The 24,110-nt window shown below is 44.0% G+C and overlaps 1 protein-coding gene across 1 annotated transcript in view; it reads right to left on the reverse strand.

Moving 5' to 3' along the window:
- The window catches only part of DGKG (diacylglycerol kinase gamma), a 141,936-nt gene extending 118,208 nt beyond the window's left edge, over positions 1–23,728 (reverse strand). The window contains exon 1 of the mRNA XM_078155432.1: positions 23,547–23,728. The gene's annotated coding sequence lies outside the window, so the exon portion shown is untranslated. The remainder of the gene's footprint in view (positions 1–23,546) is intronic.
- Between the last annotated feature and the right edge of the window lie 382 nt (positions 23,729–24,110).

Raw genomic sequence — 24,110 nt, forward strand, 5'->3', positions numbered from 1 at the left:
CCTTGAAGGCAGAGATGATTTCAATTTTGTCACTGTATCTTCAGTGTCTAGCAAAGATCCTTGAATGGAGTAGCTTGTTAAAGGCACATATATAGGATATGGGCCAGGGTTGGCACCAAGAAGACATGCTGTAAGAATTGAGAGGAAGGAGAGATGGTTATGGAAAAGAAGGACAAGTCAGATTTTATGAAGGAGAGGGGGACTCAATTTGGGCTTTGCAGTATGCCCAGAGGTTAAATGAATGGAAAGGAAAAGGAAAGGGAAAGGCATTCCAAAAAGAAAGATCAGAAGTAGATTGAAAAATTTTTGCTGGCAGAAATTAAGCTTGGATCAACATCTTATACCACATTCCATAAATATTCTAAATGGAAACATGACTCTAAATTAAAGATCATACTATAAAAAATTAGATGAGACAGATCACATACCTCTCACAGGTATGGGTATGAGATGTATTCGTAACCAGACAAGAGATAGAAGCAATTATAAAAGATAAAATAAGGTAACTAATTATTCAAAACTGAAATGCTTCTGCACAGACAATATTAATTCATCAAGAATAAGAAGGGAAGTGGTCAGATAGGAGAAAAATGTGTATTAAATTTCTCCAATAAGGATTTGGCAACCAAGAAATGTAAACACTTAATAAACATATATAAGACTAATGGACATTGCCCAATAAATGAACGGTTCAAGGATATGAATAAATAGTTCTCAAAAGACCATGTTCCCAACTACATGAAAAATGAGAAGAGAATTGCAAATCAAAACAGCCATGAGGTTTTATCTCATACCCCGTAAATTTGTAAAAATGACAAAAAATGCCAACAGTCAATGTTGGAGGAGTTGTGGAATGATAGGCACACTAATACACTGTTGGTAGAGCTGTGAAATGGGATAACTATTTTGGAAAGCAATTTGGAATTATGTAGATACAGTGACTAAAACATCCATTCCTTTTGAACTGGGCTTATTCCTCAAGGAAGCCATCAGTAAGAAAAAAGTTCCAAATACTCCAAAATATTTATAGCAGCATGTTTTGTGATAGCTAAGACTTGGAAACAAAGCGGATGCCCGTAACTTGGAGAATGGCCAAAGAAACTGTGGTACGCGAATATAATGGAATATATCACTGCACTGTAAGAAATGATGTGTGTGATAGACCACAGAGAAGCATGGAAAGATTTCTATGAAGTGATGCGGAATGAAGTCAGTAGAGCCAAGAAAACAATATACACGATGGCTACAATGGTGTCAGTGGAAAGAACAACGTACCACCAAAAATCAAAAGCAAATGTAACAAAATTAGAAGGCTCAAGCAGTATTCAAATGAAGACATGTGAGAAGACAGCACCAACCTACCCTTTTGTGGAGATGTGAGGTCCCCAGGTGTTACACATTGCATGTTTTTGGACTTTTTCAATGTATTGAGCAGTTGTGCTGACTTTTTTTAGCTCTCTAAAAAAATGATTATTTGTGTGTGGGATAGCTCTCTGGGAGGGTGAGGAGAAAAGATACATGAGATACTATGATGACCTAAGACAGAAAATATCAATAAAAACATTTTTCTAAAAAAGAAAGAAAAGGGACATCTAGGTGGCACAGTGGATAGAGCACTGGCCCTGGAGTCAGGAGGACCTGAGTTCAAATCTGGCCTCAGACACTTGACCCTGGGCAAGTCACTTAACTCCATTGCCTAGCCAAAAAATAAAAAAAAAAAAGAAAGAAAAGGTTGTTCAGGAAACAATAACCACATCAGTGTGTTTTAGAAAGGGTGTGTGAAGGGAATTGTTGATAAATAAGACTGAGAAGGTATAGACTGAGGTTGGATTAGGCAGGGCCTTGAATGACAAGGTGAGAAATGTGAACTTTTGTTTTCTCTTGTAGGAAATGGGGATGCACAGAAAGTTACTGAGCAGAAACATTGTAAGATCACTTGATTTAGGAAGATATTGGAAAGGTCATGAAAAGTGCCAGTGCCTATCCATTGCAGCTACCTTATTCAAGTCCTCATTGTCTCATACCTGGACCACTGCAGTGGCCTCTTTACCAGTCTCTCGGTCTCTAGTTTCTCCCAGCAGCAAACTGTCCTCCACACAGATGCCAAAGTGATTTTCCTAAAGTGTAGATCAGACCCTGTCACCCTCTCCAATAAACTCCAGGAGCTTCCTGTTACCTCTAGGGTCAAATACGAATACCTCTGGTTAGCCTGTAATTTAAAGCCCTTCATAACCTGTGCTCAAACTTTCTTTTCAATTTTATTACCCATTTCTCCTCTCTACATGCTCTCAACCAAATTGACTTCACACGTGGTCCTCCATCTCCATCCCTTTGTGTAGAGGGTCTGCCATTACTGGAACGTGCTGCCATCTTACCTGTAGAAATGTTAGTTTCCTTGACAGCTCACTTTAAGCTTCACCTTCTTCTCGAGGTCTTTCTTGATCTGTCCAGCTGCCAGCATCTGACCCCCTCAAATTTTCTTGCATTTATTTCTGACAGTCATCATGGTTTAGTGTATAGAGAATTGGTCTGGAAATCAAGTAGACCTCGGTTCCATTCCTGACTCTGACGTGTTGACTGTGTGTCCCTGGACAAAGCAGCTGCCTTTGGCAAATCTAAATTGTAGAAAAAGTTGGCTCCTTGTATTGGTAGAGGAAGCTTCCTCATGTTAGTGAAATTACAGACCAATTCTCTCTACCCTTATCTTGTATATACTGGTATGTGTCCACGTGTTCTATTAAGGCATTTCCAAATCAATTTTTTGAATCCTATCCTTCCATTATAGTGGACATTGCAGTAATGAACTCAATGGATGTAGTGTTGAGTAGGAACGTTTACCAAAATAGTGACAAAATTCATGAATGCTGGTCCCTGACAGGGAAGCTAGACTCAAGGGTTTCTTTGAACATGGCCCATGGGTGGCATAGCAAGTTCTTACATCAGACGTTTCTCATTGGAGATTTCAAGTCCCTTGAGGTCAAGAAATGAACTTATCCCAAAGGCTTTGACCCATTTCCTGACTCTCTCCCTGATGATCTTCCTTGAGAAAACCATCTATAACTTTGAAAAAATCTCTGTCCAAGAAAAATGGAGTACTTGTAGCTTCATTCACCTCTCAAAATTCTGTATTTGCTGAGCATATCACTCCAGAATCATCTCCTCTTTGACTCTCAAGCCTTTCATTGAGAGAAGAGTTAACATTGATGGGGTTGATTCTATTGGATTCATTTGACATTTCTCTTCTAGCTTCTAGGGGCATCCCTCTTGTCTGAGAAGAAAATGTCTAACAACATAAGCAATCTATTGATTCCTACCCTGAGCATCTTCCTGGGCAGGACAGAGAGGCTACAGCCTACGACACTTTCAGAGGGAATATATTCTAGCTCAAATGGCCCAGGGAGGGCACAGAGATGCACAATATGATGAAACCAACTCATGTTATAGAGTATTTTTATCTTTCAATCAATCAGTCAGTTGATAGACATTTATTAAGCACCTACTATGTACCAGGTGCTATGCTAGACATTAGGGATATAGAGATAAAAATGAAATAGTCCTTGCCCTCAAAGAACTTTTAAAGTCCTCAAGCACGTTTTCATTATCTTTGGAAGAAGTTGGCACGTTTCTTCCTTTTCTTCTCCTTCTCCTTGATAATAGGCATTTACATAGTATTGTAAAATTTGAAAAACACTTTATAGATACCTCAATCCTCACAGCATCCCTGTGAGGTACGCGTTTTTATTTTTCCCATTTTGCTGATGAGGAAACTGAAGTTCATGAGGTTAAGTAATTTTTCCAGGGGTCACACAGCTGGCAAGGATCTGAAGTGAAAGTTGGACTTAGGTCTTCCTTCTAGATCCATCATTGTGTCCACGACTCTATCCTACCTCTTCATGTCCATTATCATCTTCATTTTACAGGTAAGGAAACTGAGGCTCACACTGGTGAAGTGTTTTGCCCAAAGTCACAAAGCTAGTAAGTATCAAAGGTGGAATTTGAACTCAGGTCTTTCTTGACTTCTGGTCTAATGTTTTTCCCACTATCCTATGCAGCCTCTGCAGAGGACAGCTACCACAAGCCAGCTGGTAACCTTGGGCAAGCAATTCCCTCATCCGGACCTGTTTCCTCAATATAAAATTGAAAGGGGAGGAGAGGTTGGACCAGATCATTTCAAAAGCTCCCTCCTGCTCTAACATTCTGCGGTTCCATTTAATTTGTACTAGAACAAACTTCGTTCCAGGCAAATACAGCGTTCAAGGAGTGAGTAAAAAAAGGAAAAAAAATGAGGCTCAGTGAATTCATCAAAGAAACATTCAAGTATATCAGCCGTCTCAAGCTGTCTGAATGAGCTAGTCACAGCTAATTTATCCCTGACACAAATGCCATCCTGTCTTCATTTCCTTCTTGCTGCTATAAAAACATTAATTTGTGGAAAAGGCATAAATTTGGAGTATGTTTCAGCTCCTATGCCTCCTCCCAAATTTTATAAATAGCCTGTGAGTGATGGGAGAGGACCAGGGTGGTGTGATAGATGGAAGGAAGCCTAACGGAGGAACTCAGAGACATACTTCTGTCTTTCGCTGCTTGCAGATACCAGTTCACTTGACTGCTGACCCCTTGTGACTGTGGAGAGACATGCCTTGCACATTAATCCTCTTCTGTTCCCAAACAGAGGCCAGAGCACAGTGTGGGGCTGTGGAAAGAGCCCTTGACTGGCAATCAGAAGGCAAAGAGGCCAGCCCTGGCTCTTTCCCTTCCTCCTGGGGGATCATGGGTGAGTCCCTTCTTGGGGCTTCAATTTCCTCTTTTGTAAAATGAATGGGCTGAATGAAATGATCTTTAAAGCATGTGACTCTGGGGTCAAATTCTGTCTTCCTCACTTACTACCAATGTGACCTTGGGAAAACCACTTCCCCTTCCCAGGACTCAGTTTCCTCCTCTGTAAGATGAGGAGGTGGGACTACATGGTCTCTGAGGTCCCTTCCAGCCCCAGGGCTGTGATCCTCAGAGCCCATGAAGAATTTAATTCTGCATTTATGAAATAGAAAGTACCTGCTAGACGCTGAAGATTCAATGACAAACCCAATACATTCCTTTCCCTCAGTGAGCGGACTTACTGGCAACCTATGGGGGACACAGATAAGAGGCAGGGATACAGTGGAAAGAGGACTGGTTCTGTTAGGGGTTCACATCCCAATTCTGATGCTTACTACTTGCGTGATCTTGGCCAAGTCATTTCCCCTCTAATAATAATAATATTATTATAATAATTGTTACTACCATAGCTAACTTATGCAGTGCTTGAGCACTTTGTAATTATCATCATGCCAGGAAACTGAACCACGTCCATCTGAATCGTCTTCGGAAGATTCTGAAGATCACCTGGCAAGATAAAGTCCCGGACACCGAGGTCCTCTCTTGAGCTGAACTGCTGAGCGTTCAAACTCTGACTGTAGAAGGTGCAACTCTGATGGGCAGGCCACATTGCCTAAATGCCAAACATACATTTGCCTAAAAGACTATTTTACGGAGAATTCACAAAAGGTAAGTGCTCACACGGAGGTCAGAAGAAGTGATACGAGGACATTTTCAAGGTCTCTCAGAAGGACTCTGGAACTGATTGTGAGACATGGGAGACACTGACCCAAGGCTGCCCAGCATGGCGGTCAAAGAAGATGCTGTGCTCCATGAGCAAAGCAGACAGAACTGAAGCAGCTCAAAAGAAACCTGACATACCAGGTGGTGGGAATGGCTCATGCAAAGGCACAGAGGAAGGAAATAAAACGTAGTGTTCAGATGGCATCGAAGAGTCCATTTTGTCTGGTACGCAAGGAGTATGAATGGAGAGTTTTGGTTTTTATTTCTCTGACTGCATCTGAGAGGTAATTGGATGTAAAGTGATTTCCGGGGTGGTCTGAGGACGATTATTTTTCTACATTTTCTAAAGCAGCTGTCATTCTCTGGGCCTGCATCACGTAAATCTGCCTGGTCCATGTTGTGAAGGAGGGCAAGGCACATCATGTTCCAAAAGAAGGTCCATTTTTCCCTCAACTTGATTTCCTAGAAATGCAGGGTGTCCCCAATATCTTAGTGCAACTTAAAGGTATCAAAGATTACCAACAGCATCCACAGAAGCTGTTTAACATCAGTGGGTCTGCCCTTTGGACATAATTGGTCTTTTAAAATAGATTTTATTGATATCTTTCATTTTTATATTGACTAGATTTCCCCTTGTCTCTCTTCCCTTGCTCCTCCCAGACAGCTATCTCTTATAACAACTAATTTTTAAAAAAGAAAGTAAAAAGAAGAAAACAAGTAAAACCCAGAAGCACACTGAAAAAAAATCGGATGTTCTAATTTAAGCAATACTTTACACCGGGAGACCTGCCTCCTTCCCCAGGAGGAGTGGGAGGAGCTTCTTCTCAGGTCTAGTTTTTGGAGCCAAGCTTGGTCTTTCCAATTTTGTAGCACTCTTGTGCTCATTGTCTTGTGGGTTATCTTTCCATTTACGGTATTGTGATCATGGTGTATAAGATCTTCCTGGCTTGGCTTGTTTCACTCTATTTATTCTCCTATTTTTGACTTTTCTGATTACATAGAATAGAGCTAATCATTCTTCTACATGTCTCCTTGCAAATATTTAAAGAGAGTTGTCAGACTGCCCCTAAGCTGTCTGTTTTCTCCAGGCTAGTCATACTGAATGCCTTCAAGTGTCTCTCATTTGACACACCTTCTAGTTCCCACTATCCTGCTTCCAATTTGTCAATGTCCTTTTAAGGAGCACACACATAAATATGAGCAGAATACAGTGGGATTATTACCTGCATTGTTCTAAACACAGTACTTCTATTGAAGCAAAGTAAGATCAGTTGGTTTTTGTTTTTGGTTGTTTTGATTTTGTTTTTTCGTTTGTTTGTTTGCTTTTTTAGTAGCCACATCATTCAGCTTATATTGACTCAAATCCATCCGACTTCTTTTGTTTCCCTTGCTGGTTGATCATTTATGTCATACCCCCTAACAGTGGGTGCCTCTAAGACTCTGTCCTGGCCCATCTCCTTCTTTCTATCGAAACTTTCTCACTTGGGGATCTTATCAGCTCCATGGATTTCATTATCACCTCTTTGCTGATGGCTAACAGAACTATGTCCCCAGCCCAAATTTTTCTCCTGAGCCCCAGTCCCCTCATCATCAACTACCTGGTGGAGATTTCAAAGTGGATATTCTTAAGTTGTCTTAAGATCAACCCACTGAAAATAGAACTCATGATCTTTTCCCCAAACCCCCTCCTCCTCTCTTCTTTTGAACTTTCCTCCCTCACTTGAGGCTAACCATCATCCTTTGCCAATCACCTAGGTTCTCAACCTCAGAGCCATCCTTGGCGTCTTACCCACATATCCAAACTTGTAAGCAGGCCATCTCAGCCTGTGTCCAAATCACTGATAAAAGCATTTAACAAAACAGACAGGATTTGGTGGGGATTTAGTAGGACCATTCCCTTCATTAAGGTGTGGTCATAGACCTATCTCAATGCCCATCTGAAGGAGACAGTCGGGGAGAGCATCACTTAGAAACGTAAGCAGACTTGCTTCCTGGAGAAACTGAAGATGGCTCTAAAGAACTGACTATGTCACCTTGGAGAAATGACTTGACCTTTTTGTGTCTGAGTCTCCTCATCTGTAAACCAAGGGGATGGTCTAGGAAGCTCAAAGGTCCTTCCATCTCTTAAAATTCTTTAGCCTATGACCAAAGCTCCAGTCAACTGAACAAGCATTGACTGAGCAAGGCCTGACACTTCTCTAAGTGCTTTGTGTGAGGAGGGCTGCCCCTCCTACAATAATGACAGAGTCGGTATTCCAAGTCAACAAGCAATTATTTAGTGGCTACCATGGGCAGGCACTGTGCTAAGTGCTAGGGATACAAAAAGAAGGTAAAAAATGTCTCTGTTCTCCTGGATCTCACAGTCTAAGGCTGGAGACAAAATGCAAACAATTAGGTACAAACCAGCTACATACAGGATAGAGTAGAGATAATCAATAGAAAGAAGGTGTTTGCGTTAAGGGGGATGGGGAGAGCTTCTTAGAGAAGATGGGACTTGAAGGGAGCCAAGGAAGGCAGGCGATAGATATGAAGCCGTAGAGCCTTTCAAGCATGGAGGACAGTCAGTAAAATGCCAGGACTCGGGAGATGAAATGTCACCAAGGCTGCCAGTGCCCTGGATCACAGAATACACAGAGCGGAGTAAGGCAGAAGAAGACAGGAAAGGTAGGAGGGGCTAAGTTATGAAAGGCGTTAAACGTCAAACAGAAGACTTTAGATTTGATCTCAGAGGTGATTGGGAACCACTGGAACCACTGAGTAGGAGGGAGTGATGCACACAGGTCTGTACTTTAGGAAGAGCATTTTTCAGGGCAGCTAGGTAGCACAGTGGATACAACACTGGCCCTAGAATGAGAAGAACTCAAGCTCAAATGAGCCCTCAGACACTTCCTAGTTGTGTGACCCTGGGCAAGTCACTTAATCCCAACTGATAAAAAAAATCATTTTGACAGTTAAGTGGAGGACAGAGGGAATGGGAAGAGGCTTGAGGCAAGAGATCAACCAGAAGGCTGGCTTTGCTGAAGCACTTTTTTTTTTTTTAACAAAAATCTTTCATAATGTGTGTGTTTCCATGGAACTTCCTACCCATTTCTTCTACTTAGCATGCCTTCTGGAGCCAAGAAGAACCAACCTAATCCTGCTCCTCTATTCCATTAGAACACAAGCTTTCTGAGGGCAGGAATTGTTTTATTGTTTTCAACTCAAGTAATGCTTTCTAAGTGAAGACTTTCCCAACTTTCCTGGCTGCTAGCTTTTCTCCCCCTCCTCCATTACCTTGTATCTATTCTCTTCCTCCCTCCCTCCCCTCTTCTTTTTCTTCCTTTATCATTGTCCTCCTCGTTCTCTCCCCTTATTCCTTTTCCCTCCTTCCTCTCTTTCTCTCCTCTTCCTCATCCTTGGCTCTCCTCTGTTCCCATCCCTCCTCTCTGTCTCTTTCTCCTTCTGTTCCTCTCTCTCTCTCTCCCCCAGGTGTGTGTGTACATATGCACATAAATGTATATATAAAGAGAGTCCATCTAGTCCACATATTCATATATATACACATGCGTTTATACCAATATATAGATATAGCATGGCAGAATGGATAGAAAACTGGACTTGGAGTTGGAAAGACCAGAGTTCAAGTCTCATCTCTGATACATACTGGCTGTGTGACCCTGGGCAAGTCACTTAACCTCTTTATATCCTAGGCAACTCTCTAAGACTCAACCTATGGGTGCCCAGTTGGGGGTGTGGGGAATGTGCTACATTTCAGGAATTTATTTATAAGTGTATGTATTGTTTTCTGTAATAGACTGTAAGTTCTTTGAGGTCAAGGACTGTTTTCTTTTTGATCTTGTATCTCCAGTGCCTATCATGGTGCCTGACACATAGTAGATGCTTAATCAATGATTACTGAATAATTAATTACTTACCATTTTCCTTCCCATATTATACATTAAACCAAGAGGTCTTAACCTAGGGTATATGAACTTGTTTTTATGGGACAAAAAACCCTGCATACAATAACATTGGTTTCCTTTATTACTATGTATGTTATTTTCTGCATTTAAAACATTATTCTGAGGAGGGGTCCATAGAGCTCAAGGGACAGCCAAAGGGGTCTGGGAATGATACCAAAAAAGGTCCACTCCTGCTCTAGGCAATGCTTCTGTCAAATCAGACACTAATAGCTTTGTACTCAAGAATTTCCTTGATAGAATGTAAGCTCCTTCTGGGCAGGAACTATATATTTTTAAATGTTTTGTATGCACAGTGCCTGGCACAGAGTAGATGCTTCATGAATGGTTATCATTATTTTGATTACTGTTTTTCCTCAATGATATACTCTAGGCATTGTGGTGCCATGAATATGTCACAAGAAATCTGGGTTCGATTCAGACCCTAGTAGCTTTGTGTTCATGAATTTCTTTGATACGGGCATATAGTGCCCTCAAGGCCACTTTTGCCTTTGAATCCCTACTGCCTGGCACTTAGTAGGTGCTTAATGAATGCTTGTGGACCGATCATGGGCAACCTCTCAGAGACAGTTCCTTTGCTTAATATTAATTATTGAGATAATTTATATAGTGCCTACTATGTGCAAGGCATTGTGCTAAGTGCTTTGCAATATTATCTCCTTTGATCCACACAACAATTCTGGGAGGCAGGTGCTATTATCGTCTCCACTCTGTAGATGAGGAAACTGAGGTGAATCAGGTTGAAGCGGCTTGCCCAGGGTTACGCAGCTCATAAGTGTTTGAGGTTGGATTTGGACTCAGGTCTTCCTGACTCTATCTTCTTTACCACCTAAGGACATAATTTTCATACTGTCTTCTTGACAGGGCTGCAGTGAAGAAAGTTCTGTTCAGACTTGGGCGTGCAATGTAACTATATAAATGTGTCGTTAGGATTTTCATTGTCTCCTTCCCCAGCATGAGGCATGCCCGCCCTGTTTTTCCATGGGCAGGAGTGATAACATGTGCAATATGGGGAGGACATGGAACATGTGCTATTTTAAGCTCTGGGTGAAAGAGGCATCCCCCAACAAGGGGGAAACAAAGACATCTTCCTGAGGAGACTGGAGCTCGTTGCTGAGCCAGACATGCACTTGGGAAGTGGATGCAGGAAAGATCTGCAGCCAGAGCCCGGGAGGCTGTGCCCTGCTGAGCCGGGCCTTGTCTGCCACGGGACAGAAATCAAACCAAACAACATAGAAACCAAGCAGCAGCCACGTGCTGGTTTGGCGATCTCCACACCCCCCACCCCTGTCGTGCCCCCCCGGCCCCCCAAAATACATCAGGTTAAAGCTCGAGTTTGGAACAGCCTGTGAGTCAAATCTTAGTTGGGTGAGCTGGTTCTGGACCAGGAAGAGGTAAACTGCAGCAGCCTACCCCACCGTGATCCCACCCCCCTCCCCAGCTGTTCCTTCCCACCTTCCCCTTTGTCTTTCATCCTCAGGACCAGCAAAGGAGGGTAGAATGAACGCAAGACACTCCGAGCTGCAAGAGACCTCAGAGGCCATCTGGCCCAACACCCTCCTTTTACAAATGGGGAAACCGAGGCCCAGAGTAGTTAGATAAGTGACGGCGGGTCATAAGAGCACAGATTTAGAGCTCAAAGGCACCTCAGCTTGGTCTTCCTGACTCCGTCCATCTTGCCCATCACCCTCCTTTTACAAATGGGGAAACTGAGGCCCAGAGTGGTTAGATAAGTGACGGCGGGTCATAAGAGCACAGATTTAGAGCTCAAAGGCACCTCAGCTAGGTCTTCCTGACTCCATCCATCTGGCCCAACACCCTCCTTTTACAAATGGGGAAACCGAGGCCCAGAGTGGTTAGATAAGTGACGGCGGGTCATAAGAGCACAGATTTAGGGCTCAAAGACACCTCAGCTAGGTCTTCCTGACTCCGTCCATCTTGCCAATCACCCGCTGCTGCCTCTCTAGCAGGACGCAGGCCCAGAAGACCATTTCATGGTTTGTCTATTCACCTCTTATAATAGTTATTTATATGGTCATTCAAGGTTTGCAAGGCACTTTTACATAGATCATTTTATTTGAGAATAATCTCGCAAAGTAGGGTATCAGTCAATTAAGCACTTGCTTGGTTCTAAGAACTGGAGAGGCAAAGACAAAAATGCCTGCCCGCAGGGAGCTTACTACGATTTTGCCAAGGGAAACCACATAAGTATATGAGTACATGAAAACAGACAGAAAACAGAGAGGGATTGACAGTTATTCTACCCGTTTTCCAGAGGAGAAAACTCAGGCTCACCTAAACCTCAGAGATAGCCTATTAAAACCTGCCCCTGAGCCAGAGGTCCTTCTATGCCCCCTTGGATGAGTTGTAACCCTGAGCCTGCTTGCATACCTCCAGTGAGAAGAAGCTCATTACCTCCCAGAGCAACCTCACCGACTTCGGAGCTGGTTTAAGCACCAAGAATCCCTTTGAGCAACTGTATCCATTGTTCTGAGTCCAGCCCTCTGAGGCCAAGCAGAAATCTAATCAACCTTCCACCTGACAGACCTTCTGATCCTTTGTTCCCACTGTTATTTTTAATTTTAACTAACTTTTAATTTTCAAAAAAATGTTATTGTTGTTCTTTTCGGTTTCATATCACCTTGGTTTCTGAATCTCTCTCCCCACACACCAATCGTTCCTTCTAACAAAGAATAAGAGAAAGAAAGAGGCGTAACAGCAGTTCAGTTAAACCAATCATGTGTGATTGTAGAGATGATGTCCTTCAGTCATAGTCTCCTCTCTTTGCTAAAGGGGAGAGGTGAATTTTCTCAACTCTATGAGAGGCAGAATGCCCACTAGGGGTGCTAGGGCACAGAGTGCCAGTCTGGAGTCAGTAAGGCTCACTTTTCTCATTTCAAATCCGGACTCAGACACTCACTAGCTATGTGTGACCTTGGGCAAGTCATTTTACCCTGTGTGCCTCAGTTTCCTCATCTGTAAAATGAGCTGGAGAAGGAAATGGCAAACAACTCCAGTATCTCTGCCAAGAAAACCCCAAATGATGTCATGAAGAGTCAGACACAACTGAAAAATGAGTGAACAAAAATGCTATAGTCACCAGGGCATTGCGCATGGGAATCAGGAAGGTCTGATGTCAAATCCTGCCTCAGAATGGGTAAGCCACATAACCTCTCTAGGCTTGAGTTTCCTTATTCGTAAAACGATCGAGTTGGACTCCATGGCCTCTAAAGTCCCTTCCAGCTTGAAATATGCACACGTATGATCCTTATTCTACTTTACAGACATTCTTCAGGCTAAATACCCCAACTTTCTTCAGCTGGTTCTCATAGACCTTATTTTATCATACTGGTCCCTCCCTCCTGGACGTGCTCACATCTGCTTAGGTCTTTCCTAAAATGGAATGTCCACAACCAAAGCCTTTGGATGCCACTCCACTCCAACTGCTGCTAGCCTCTTCTTTCCTTCTGACTGTCAGGGGCCAAGGATTCAAAATTAATTCTTGTTTTCCATCCCTTCCCCTGCCTTGTGACACTCACTGTTTTCCTCAATTGGTATCTTACTCTTTCCCCCATTGTATGGGGCATGTGGTAGCCTGACCATTGACAGCTTCCTGTCCCAGAATTTCTCCTCTTTCTAGACCTTCAGTACCAAGGACACTCATGACTTGCTTTTTAGGGTTGGATGAATGAGGGATGGATCACATCCAGATGGAAGAGAGACTCAAGAACTTCTGTGGTGGTGGGGAAGGGGAAAAGGCACAGGAGAGGGACTAAGTGGGTAAAGGAATGGAGGCTGGAGTAGGAGGAAGATGAAGGCACAGACAGCACTAGCTGTTATGAGTGCAATGGCATGTATGAGAGATGAATACTAAGCTCTTTGTTATACCAGAGGAAACTAGCAACACCGATCCTGTTTGTAGATAGTGACAAAGTAAAAAGAGAGAAGAGAAAGACTAAAAGTAACACTAATTATAATTATTCACATAAACCACTTATGACTAATTATCATGTAATATGATTAAGACAAACACATATATCGTTGAACTTTGTTGTAAGTCTTATCTGATTGGAGCACTTCACACGTGCTCTGTCTTTTGTTGCTCATGTAATATGACTAACTAGCCATAATTTTTAAAAAATGAGGAGCATGTAGCAAACTGGCAAAGATGACAAAGATGGGAATGGCAAATCTTGGTGGGACTTGTGAAAAGACAGGTACATTTATACACCATTGGTGGGGCAGAGGGTTAGTCCAACTGGACTGGAAATCTCCTTATAATTATTCTAAGAAAGTGATTAGAATGTTCATATCTATTGACTCAAAATCCCACTGCTAGACATATATGCCAAGGAGGTCAATGATAAAGAGAAAGGTCTGCCTACACCAAAATATTTCTTATAAAATACTAAGACCTAGAAACAAAGGAACTAGATAAACAAAGGAAAAGGGGACAGCGGAGGATGAGATGAATAGATAGTATTATGAAAACAACAAACATGAACTTGGACAAACTTTGAGAGATGGTGGAAGATAAAAGGGTCTGGAGTATTATGGTCCATGGGGTCATGAAGATTGCACTGAATGAATTTAATAGCAACAAACAAGTTGTACTTAAGTGTAAATAGCATTTTAAGGAATAGTGAATATAATGAATACAGAGAAGCATGGAAAGATTTATATAAACTGATGCAAAATGAAATAAGCAGATAAAAAATATAGCCAACTGACTACAATAATGCAAATGGAAACAACAACAATACATTAAAATAACTGAATGCTGTGAAATTAGAATAATCGAGTCTGGCATCAAAGAAGAGGTGTGAGAATGCATCTCCCTCTTTTCTTAACAGAGAGGATGATGAGTGAAAAACACAACAGATAATATTGGACTTGGTGATTGTGGGTTAGTTTTGAATGAATTGGTTTTTACCTCCTCTTTTTGTACTGTTGTTATAAGGAGCAGTCATTAGGGAAGGGAATAGAAATCCAGGGAAGGGAAGGCCATGGGAAGGGTTGGGGGGAAGGGGAGGAAAGAGGAAAGGGGAGGCAAGGAAGAAAGGGATGGGAGAGGAAAGGGAATGGGAAGAGAAGGGAAGGGAGGAAAGGGAGGAGAAACATATTAGGAAATGTGGGGGATGTAAAAACAAAAGGTAATGTTTTTAAAATGAAGAAACCTTACTTGTCCCTGTTCTCTACATCTGTACTTTTGCTCAGGACGTTACCCTTATTTGATCATATGGCACAAATTTTACAGAAACGAGGCCACTGGAGATCATTTCACTTGAGGGTTCTTAACCTGGGGTCCATGAAATTTTTAAAAACTATGATCAATGTACTTCAATGGAATCAGTTTCTTTTTTAATCGTGCATATTTTATTTCATGCATTTGAAAACACAATTCTGAAGAGTCCTTTGGATTTCATCAGGCTGCCAAAGAAGTCCATGACACCAAGAAAGTGAAGACCCCTGATCCAGTCTAACCCCCTCATTTACAAAAAGAGAAACCAAGGCTCCCAGATCACGCAAGGAGAATAAAGCAGATCTGGGATGCATTCCCCTTTCTCTGATCTCTCAACTCCACATTTTTTTTTTGCCTTAGTTTTCCTATGGGGCAGCTGGGTGGTACAGCAGATAGAGCACCAGTCCTGGAGTTAAGAAAACTCATCTTTCTGAGTTCAAATCTGGCCTCAGACACTTACTAGCTGTGTGACCCTAGTCAAGTCACTTCACCCTGTTTGCCTCAGTCTCCTCATCTGTAAAGTGAGCTGGAGAAGGAAATGACAAACCCTTCCAGCACCTTTGCCAAGGAAACTCCAAATGGAATCACAAAGAGTTAGATATGACTGAAGAGTTTCCCCATAAAGTAACCCCACCAGTTTCTCCTGATCCCAGAGACCCTATCTTAGAATGATGTTTACCTTTTCTGAAATTGTGTGAACTTGGGGAAGTAATTTAATCTCTCGGTCCTCACTTTCCTTATCTGTAAAATGAGGGGATTGGACTCAATGGTTTTGGAGGTTCTTTCTAGCTCTAGGTATTCCCTGGTATGGTCCTGTGATTCGGTATTTATAGCCAGGCTCCCACGGTCTAACATCACTTTGGATTCTTCTTTGTGTGGATCATGTCTTCCTAGCTAGACCATAAGTTCCTTGAGGGCAAGGGTCTTTGATATCTTTTGTGTTGATCTCTCCCTCTCTCTCTCTCTCTCTCTCTCTCTCTCTCTCTCTCTCTCTCTCTCTCTCTCTCTCCTCTCTCTCTCTCTCCTCTCTCTGTCTCTCTCTCTGGCACTCTCTCTCTTCTCTCTCTCTCTCTCTCTCTCTCTCTCTCTCTCTCTCACACACACACACACACACACACACACACACACACACACACAGAGGCATTTTGATCTTGAATAAATTAATTTAACACCCTGGCCCACCCACTGGGCATATATTGATACCAGCCCTGGGCTGAGTTACCACAAGGCTCCTTCCCCTGTTGTCCTATCAAGCTCAAGACCTGAAAGTTGCTAGAGATATCTCTCCTTCCTTGAAGAGATGCCTTGTTTGTTTTTGGCAGTGAGTTTCATAAGATGGATGTAACTCTACGTCCTCTGTTCTCCTTAATAGTATGCCTGAAAGGGATTTAAAATGGACACATCGATCTTTCAGTAAATAGGGCCATTTAAGGATGAGGGGCAGTGCTGGCTAATGGACAGAGTACTGACCTGTTCCATCTGCCAGAAAAATTAACTGGCTGCTGTTTTGGGCACCTCTATTAGTTTTCTGGTTGACCAAACCCTGATGGAAAGTTTGGGCAAATATTCTGACTATCAGACCACCAGGCAGATCATGTAGGGGGGGAGGGGGTGCCCTCCTGCAGGTCTAAGGTAGGGCTTGGGCTTCTGGGCATTGGTGCTCCTTTTGTGATGTCATTCGGGGGTGGAGTCTAATGGAATGGAAGACTTAGAGCTCTTTATTCGTCCCTGAAAGGTCCACTGGAGAAACAAGCCAACAAAAGCCTTAGCTATGTTCCCTCTAGGTCGTCCAGCCCTGAGTCCTTGAACCTTCATTGGATGCATTTTGCAGCTTGGTACTATGGGAAAAACAGTAGTGATTCAAATCCCATCTGTGATGCTTACTACCTGTCTGAGCGAGTCACTATGCCTCTGAGCCTCAGTTTCCTCATCTGTAAAATGAGGGGCAGAAGGGAGAGTCTCTTTAGGACCAATTCTAGATACTGTAATTCCCTGCCTGAAAACCAGAGGCTGCAAATGCAACTTGGGAAATGGGATGCATTCTTTTTCTCAAGGAATGGGGAAAGAGAAATGTAACATAGTTTTAGGGAAAATATTCACACTAAAGTATTTCAAACATCTGAGCTTCTAAGGGTCAGAGTGACCTCCTGATCCCTGGCTGCCTGTGGATTTTGCATCAGATCACCCATCACCAAGTGAAAAATGGGTTCCTGTGTGTACAATGTTGCCTGTGCTATAACAGCATTAGACATTGGGGTGGGAGGTGGGGGTCCCACTCAGACCACACAGATAAAGTTTTGGCTAAATTGATGAACTACAGAGGTAGGTCTGGAATTTGTCAACTGGCCTGGGGATCACCAGGCTATAATATAGTTTAGCTCTGATTTTGCCTGTAGCCATCAGAGACTCCCTCTTCACCAAAGAGTCTCAAAAAGAGTTCAAAGTTGCTGCTTTGTGAAATATACCTCTATCCCTATCATGCCAGGAAAATTAGAACAGCTCAGGGCATTAGAAATGGTTAAGAGTTGGAAGAGATCTTAAGAGGTCATCCAGCGACCTCATTTTAGAGACGAGATAAACTGAGGCCCATCGAGGCTTTCCCCAAGGTCACATGCCCAACTGATGGTAGGTGGTGAGAATCCAGATTCTAAGGATTATAGGGACAGGAGAGGGACCTGTGATTTCATTGATTCAGGGATTTTCCAACTGAAAAAGCTGGCAATGCAGAACTCTTCTCTGCAACTTATGGTCTAGAAGAGTAGAAGGGTCAAATGCCAGGCCCTGGAGACCACCACTGCCAACTCTACCAAGTCTAATCATGATCTGATTAAAATATAATTGGGAAATATGTAACCTAAAATAATTTTTAAAGTAATTAAAATATTTTAATTTTAAATACTATACAACATAATGTTTATTTGTGGTTTTCTGATTCCCAGTTTCTATTTGAGTTTGACACGACTGGTCTAGACCAGTAGTATTAAACCCAGAAAGAAATGGGGGCCGATAAGTCCTGCATAAGGATCCCCTGCAGGCATGTATTGACTAGAAAACTACATGTTGCTATTACCTGTATTTTACTGTATTTGTATTTCTTTTGTTAACTATTTCCCAATTGCATTTTAATCTGGCTGGGGTGCCTTCAGGAGGCTTCCTAGTCACAGATGGTGGTCTTGTCCCCTCTGGTCCAGAGCACAGGTCATGTTACTTGCCCAAGGTCACCGAGCTTGTATGAATCGTCAGCAGGACTTGAACCAAGCTTTGAAGCTAGCTGCTTCTCTAGCGATCATAAAGATCGCCGATTTAAAGCCAGAAGGGACTTCAGTAACCAACTCTCTTATTTTACAACTGAGGAAACTGAGGCCCAGGAAGCTAAAAGATTATGAGATGGCAAGATCACAGATTTAGGAGCTAAGAGAGACCCCAGGTTCGATCAGTCACTCAGTCAACAAGCATTTATGCCGGGTACTGGGCTAAATTCTGGGGGTCTGTCCCGGACCCCGAGAAGGACACCCAGTCCAACCAGCTCTTTTTATAGGTGAAAAATCCAAGGCCCATCTGCTGCATGACAAAGGCACTTCAGCTCTCTGACACTCAGTTTCCCCTTCTGCAAGAGGGGGACAATAATACTCACCTCAGAGATGTAGATGCTTTGTAAACCTTAAAGCACTCTCCCTCCCTCTCTCTCCCTCCCTCTTCTTCCTCCTTCTCCCTCCCTCCCTCCCCTCTCTCTCCCTCTCTCCCTCCCTTCTCTCTTTCTCTCTCTCCCTCCCTCTTCTTCCTCCTTCTCCCTCCCTCCCTCTCTCTCCCTCTCTCCCCTCCTCTCTCTATTATTTCTTTTTAGCCTCTCCTAATAACCAAATTTCCTCCCTCCTCATTGGGACTCAGAGGGGGTGTGGGATGCCTTTTTATCCAATAATAACTTCTCGAGTCAGTGGACCTTCTTCCACATTTCTTTGACTCCCTTTCAGTTGCTGTGAGATAGCAGGCCATGGATGTCAAAGTGCTTTGAGAGCTCTGAGATGTCGAACCCCAGAATCAGAGGGCTCGAAGCGACCTCAGAAGCTGCTCGGCCCCTGCCTGATCAGACCCGCACCACGGCACAGACAAGTGCTCACCCAGCCCTAGCTTGAAATGTGAAAGCTACAGGATGACAAGTATGCATCATCTAATGTTAGTGATTCTGAGAAAACACGACGTCAAGCAAACCTTATTCTGGACGTTGGCTGGCTCCTTTTGGATAACATTTGTTCAGTTATTTTTCAGTCATGTCTGACTCTCCATGACCTCATTTTCTTGGCAAAGATACTGGAGTGTTTTGCTATTTCCCTCTCTAGCTCATTTTACAGATGAGAAAACTGAGGCAAACAGGGCTAAGTGACCCAGGTCACACAGCTAGTAAGAATCTGAGGCCAGATTTGAACTCAGGTGGTCCTGAATCCCAGCTGGGCACTCTATCCACTGTACTATCAGCCATACTATGATAACAAACCTCTGGTAGACTGAAGCTTCCTGAAGGCAGGACCTCAGTCCTTGCCTTGGTGTATAGGAATACACAGTGTCTCACACAGGGATTGGCATACAATGTGTCCCCTGCATGAATCACCAAGTGGCTGCATAATCATAAGGTTTGGGGAAACTGAAGTTCAGAAAGCTGTGACTTGCCTAAGGTAATATGGTACAGAGACAGGTATCAGACACCAGATATGTTCTCCTCTCTCCTCTCCTCCTCCTTCTCTCTCTGTCTCTGTCTCTCTCTGTCTCTCTCTCTGTCTCTCTCTCTCTGTCTCTCTCTCTCTCTCTCTCTCTCTCCCTCCCTTCCTCCTCTCTCTCTCTCTCTCTCTCTCTCTCTCTCTCTCTCCCTCCCTCCCTCCCTCCCTCTCTCTCTCTCTCACTCCCTCTCTCTCTCTCTCTCTCTCTCTCTCTCTCTCTCTCTCTCTCTCTCTCTCCCTTCCTCCCTCCCCCCTGCCCTCAATGATATCAGCAGCCATTTTCTGTCACTTTAGCTATATTAAGACTTGGGTCCTGTTTGGATAGGTGGGGGCAGAAGGCAGGTTGAGCAGTGAGGATACTGTATTCTTCATGGCTCAGAGATACAGGCTAGGTCTGCAATCCTTTTCCCATCACCAAAGTCAGGGGCTCATGGTAGATTCAATTTTTTTTTTACTGATATATTTTGTTCTTATATCATCCTCATGGATTTTCCTAATTTCCTGATATATCCCTCCCCCTCCTAGATCCAGAAAACTTCCCTTTAAAGCAAAAAATACCAAAAGGAGATGGGGGAAGCCATTTAGCAAAACCAAGAAAATCATCCCCCCCCCCCCCCATGCTATCCAATGTCCCACATCACAGCACGTTTTAATTGCTCTATTGAAGCAATGTGCTGCTGATGATTACTGCTCTGTGAGGGAAGACCAATAAGAAGGATTCAAGGAAGCATGGGAAGACTTCCATGAACTGATGTAGAATGAGATCATTGGCACCAGGAAAACAAACCGGAGAACAACTCCACTCAGCTCCTCAAGAGATCTTCCTAAAGTGAAGGTCTGATCATATCCTCCCTTAAGGAACTCCAGTGGCTCCCTATTGCCTCCAGGATCAAATATAAAATTCTGATTTACTTTAAAATCCCTTTATAACCTGGCTCCTTCCTCTTTCCAGTCTTCTGACACCTTAAACCCTCCCCCAGTGACTCTGGCCCTCTTGCTATTCCCTGCACACAACAATCCCATCTCCTGAGTCATGTATTTTCACCGGAGGTCCTCCATTCCTGGAACGCTCTTCCTCCTCATCTCCAACTCCTGGTTTTGTTCAAGTCTCAGTTAAAAATCCATCCCTCAGTAAGAAGTCTTTCCTGGTCCTACTTTAATGCTATTGCTTTCCCTCTGTGATTATCTCCAATTTATACTGGAGATAATTATAATGACCACACAGTAATTATAATGACCAAACTAGACCCCAGAGTAGCATGGAGAAAATTCATCCCCTCTCTTTCTTTGTAGATACACAGAACTATGGGTATGAGCTAACACATATTCCTTAACAAAAGGTTGATATATTGGTTTTTGCTGAACTGCCTTTTTTTTCTTTTCCTTTTTTTTTTTGTTCTTCATTACAAAGGCTGGTTCTCTGGATAGGGGAAGGGGGAGGATATATTTAGAAAGGAGGTCATGTAAAAACAAAAATTATTGATGAAAATAAAGACAAGAATAAATAAAATCAACATCAACGAAGACGACAAATCCCCCCCCATCACTGCAGCCCCATTTTCCCTTGTTTTGAACTGGAGGACATACTCCTAGAGGCCAGAAGGGGGGTAGTGGGAGGTTGAAACCCCATTTTTAGGTTGGAGCAGAGATCTCTGTTTGTACCATCCACCCCACCTTTTTTTTAAAATAATGTACGCACAGTGTTACACAGTTTCTCACACCTTTTGCCCTGTTCACTGTCCTAAACAAAGTTGCCCTTGAAAACAGGAAGAGAGTTGAGCTTGAGCTAGTAACTAGGCTGACTACATTTAAGGGGGAAACTGAGGCACAGAGCCATCAATAATGAAAACATAACATATGCTCAACAATAAAAAAGTAAAGTGTCAGAATGACAGCCCAGGTCACTGGACTCTACCCACTGCCCCATACTTTCCCATCTCCATGGGGCTGCCCCATAGCAACCAAGGCAAATTGGAGAGAATCATCATATTGGGAGCTCAGAGGATCTCAGAAATCATAGCAACAGCGGGTGTAGAGCAGGAAGGGACCATCAACGTCATAGAATCAGGGATTTAGAAGGGGAAGGATCATGAGATCATAGGATTTAGAGGAGGAAATGAAAGAGGAAAGAATTGCAGATCTCATCCCAGAAGGGCCCTCAGAAGCCACCAAGTCCAATCTTTCATTTTACAGAGGAGGAAACTGAGGCTCACAAAGGGAAAGTGACCTTCCCAAGGTCACACAGGTAGGAAATGGCAAGGTCGGAATTTGAACTTGATTTGTCTCTGACTCCAGATCTACTCACTGGCTACCAAAGACACATAACCTCCCCTATCAACCTCAGAAGTAGCAAGATCTTGGGCTTCAGAGGAGGCAGAGACTGCAGGACTTATAGGATCTTGGGAGTTAGAGATGGAAGGGACCTCAGGAGCCATCAAGTCTGACCCCTCATTTTATAGAGGAGGAAACGGAGGCCCACAGAGGGAAAGTGACTTGGCCAATGTCACACAGCTAGCCAGGATTTGAACACAGGTCTTTTGTCATAAAAGTTCTCCAAAATATAGTCTCACTCACTCACTCACACACACACACACACACACACACACACACACACACAGGCTCTTACTCTGATAACCATTAGACACTGGTTATTTGACTTCAAAAACAATCAATCCCCACCTCCAATAGGAACATTCTTCTTGTTCCCTCCTGCAAAAGGGCTAGTATACTGTTTCGCTGTGGAGTTATAACTGGAAGGCACCACAGAGGCCATCAAAGTCCAACCTCCTCCTTTCACAAATGAGGAAGCTGAAGCACAGAGAGGTTAAAGAAGTGCCCAAGGTCGTACATCCAGGAAGCATCTGAGATGGGAACTGAAGCCAGCTCCTCTGCCTCACTGACCAAGACATTTTTCCACTGCACCACACTAGGTTCTGGGGGGCGGGGGGGGAGGGGTCACTGTCCCCAGTTCTGAGAGATTCGATTTCACATCAACCTACACCTCCAAAGAATGACCCTTTCTTTTCCTGCGTGGTCACCCACTCCCTTCCTTCTGTCCTCTCAGCTCTGAGAACTGGGCCAGGGTCTGCTGCTCTAATTGCCTCTCTTTTTAGGAACTCAGACCCTAGCAGTGAGAGGGGGCTGCAGGTTACTTCCCCCAGAAGCCCCAATTTAGGAAAAGTCAGGGTACCAGGACCCTGGAAGTGAATTTCAAGATTGACTAGGGAAATACCTTCATTCTACAGATGAGGAACTGGGGTTGGGGGAGGGGAAATTCCTTGCCCAAAAACACATAGCTAGTAATTGCCTCTCATGGTTCCAGCCCAGGTGCTCTCATTGCAGATGTAGGATCCTCTCCATCACACAGCTGAGGTGTCCCCAACAGAGAGTCCCTCCCCCTTTCCTTACCACCTCCCTCTCCCTTCACCTGGTTCCCTTTCTTGACTCCCAGACCTCCACACTTGCAGAGCAGCCCGCTGAATCTTGCTGGGATCACGGGAATACTCCTTCCCACTTCGTTGTATGGGGTCCCAGGTGAGGGGGAAGCGTCCCAAACACCTCTCTAGGTCTTAGTTTCAGTGCTAAGTGCTACAGAATGTCCCAGCTGGGCACGCTAGAAAGCGCTCCAGTCCCGAAGTCAGAGGAGCCGGCCCCAAATCTCTCTTCTGATGCTTACCACCTGTGTGATTTGGGCAATCACTTCACCTCCATCCGCTTCAGTTTTCTCATCTGTAAAATGTGGGAGTCGGGCTCGATGATTTCCTAGAGCCCTTCCAGATTCCCCCAGCTCATTTAGACGGTTTCTGCCTCTCCCCGGGGGTGGGGGGAGAGGGAGGGTCAGGCTGCAGGTGAAGCGATCTCAAAGCTTGCACCCCCACTCCCCGTCTCCCCTCCCCAAGTCTCTGCCCTTTCATTAGGTAGCTACGGTTCCTTCCTCTTCCCAAGCTGCATTAAGAACCTTCTCACGACGTGGAGGCTGTCCCCCAGAGTCCCCAAAGCCCAAAGTTCCCTCCCTAGCGCCGACTGCAGCCTTACCTCCTGCCCTGAGCTCTTCTGTCTTCCAATTGATTCCCTTACTTGGGAGGAAAAACGCACAAGCAAGGAATGGGAGGAAAAAAAGGCAGAATGTCTTTGTAAGCCGAGGCTGACGTCTGGGAGGCTTACCCCCACGCAATCCCCAAGGTTTAGCCCCACTTCTCCATCTCCCTGGAAAGCCAGAAAAGGGGAGTGACTGCCCGGGGGGGGGGAGCTGACTGTGGGAGTGAGGAGAGGGAGGGGCTGGCTTCCTTGGTCTTCTGGCTGGCTGCTACCCCGCTCTGCTGGGCTCAATCTTCCCTCTTCTCTGCCCACCCATCCCCCCTCCCATCCCCAGTCCAAGAACCCCAGTTGACACTGTTAAGGTGGAGCTGTCTGTCCCCAGGCACTGGAGCTGAGCACTTCGGCAGGGCTGCTGACCAGCCTTCAATGTCTCTGCTTTTGGAGCCGCCTTTGCGATAACCGGGAAACCAAGTCAGGCTGGTTTGGGAAGCCCTTCTCTGGTTTGACTTCATTGCTGGGGAGCTGGGGAGACGAGGGGTGCACAGAAGACACTGAAGTTAC

This window comes from Phascolarctos cinereus, unplaced genomic scaffold (genome assembly GCF_003287225.1).
Source record: "Phascolarctos cinereus isolate Bilbo 61053 unplaced genomic scaffold, phaCin_HiC Scaffold_5;HRSCAF=322, whole genome shotgun sequence".
Taxonomy (NCBI): Eukaryota; Metazoa; Chordata; class Mammalia; order Diprotodontia; family Phascolarctidae; genus Phascolarctos; species Phascolarctos cinereus.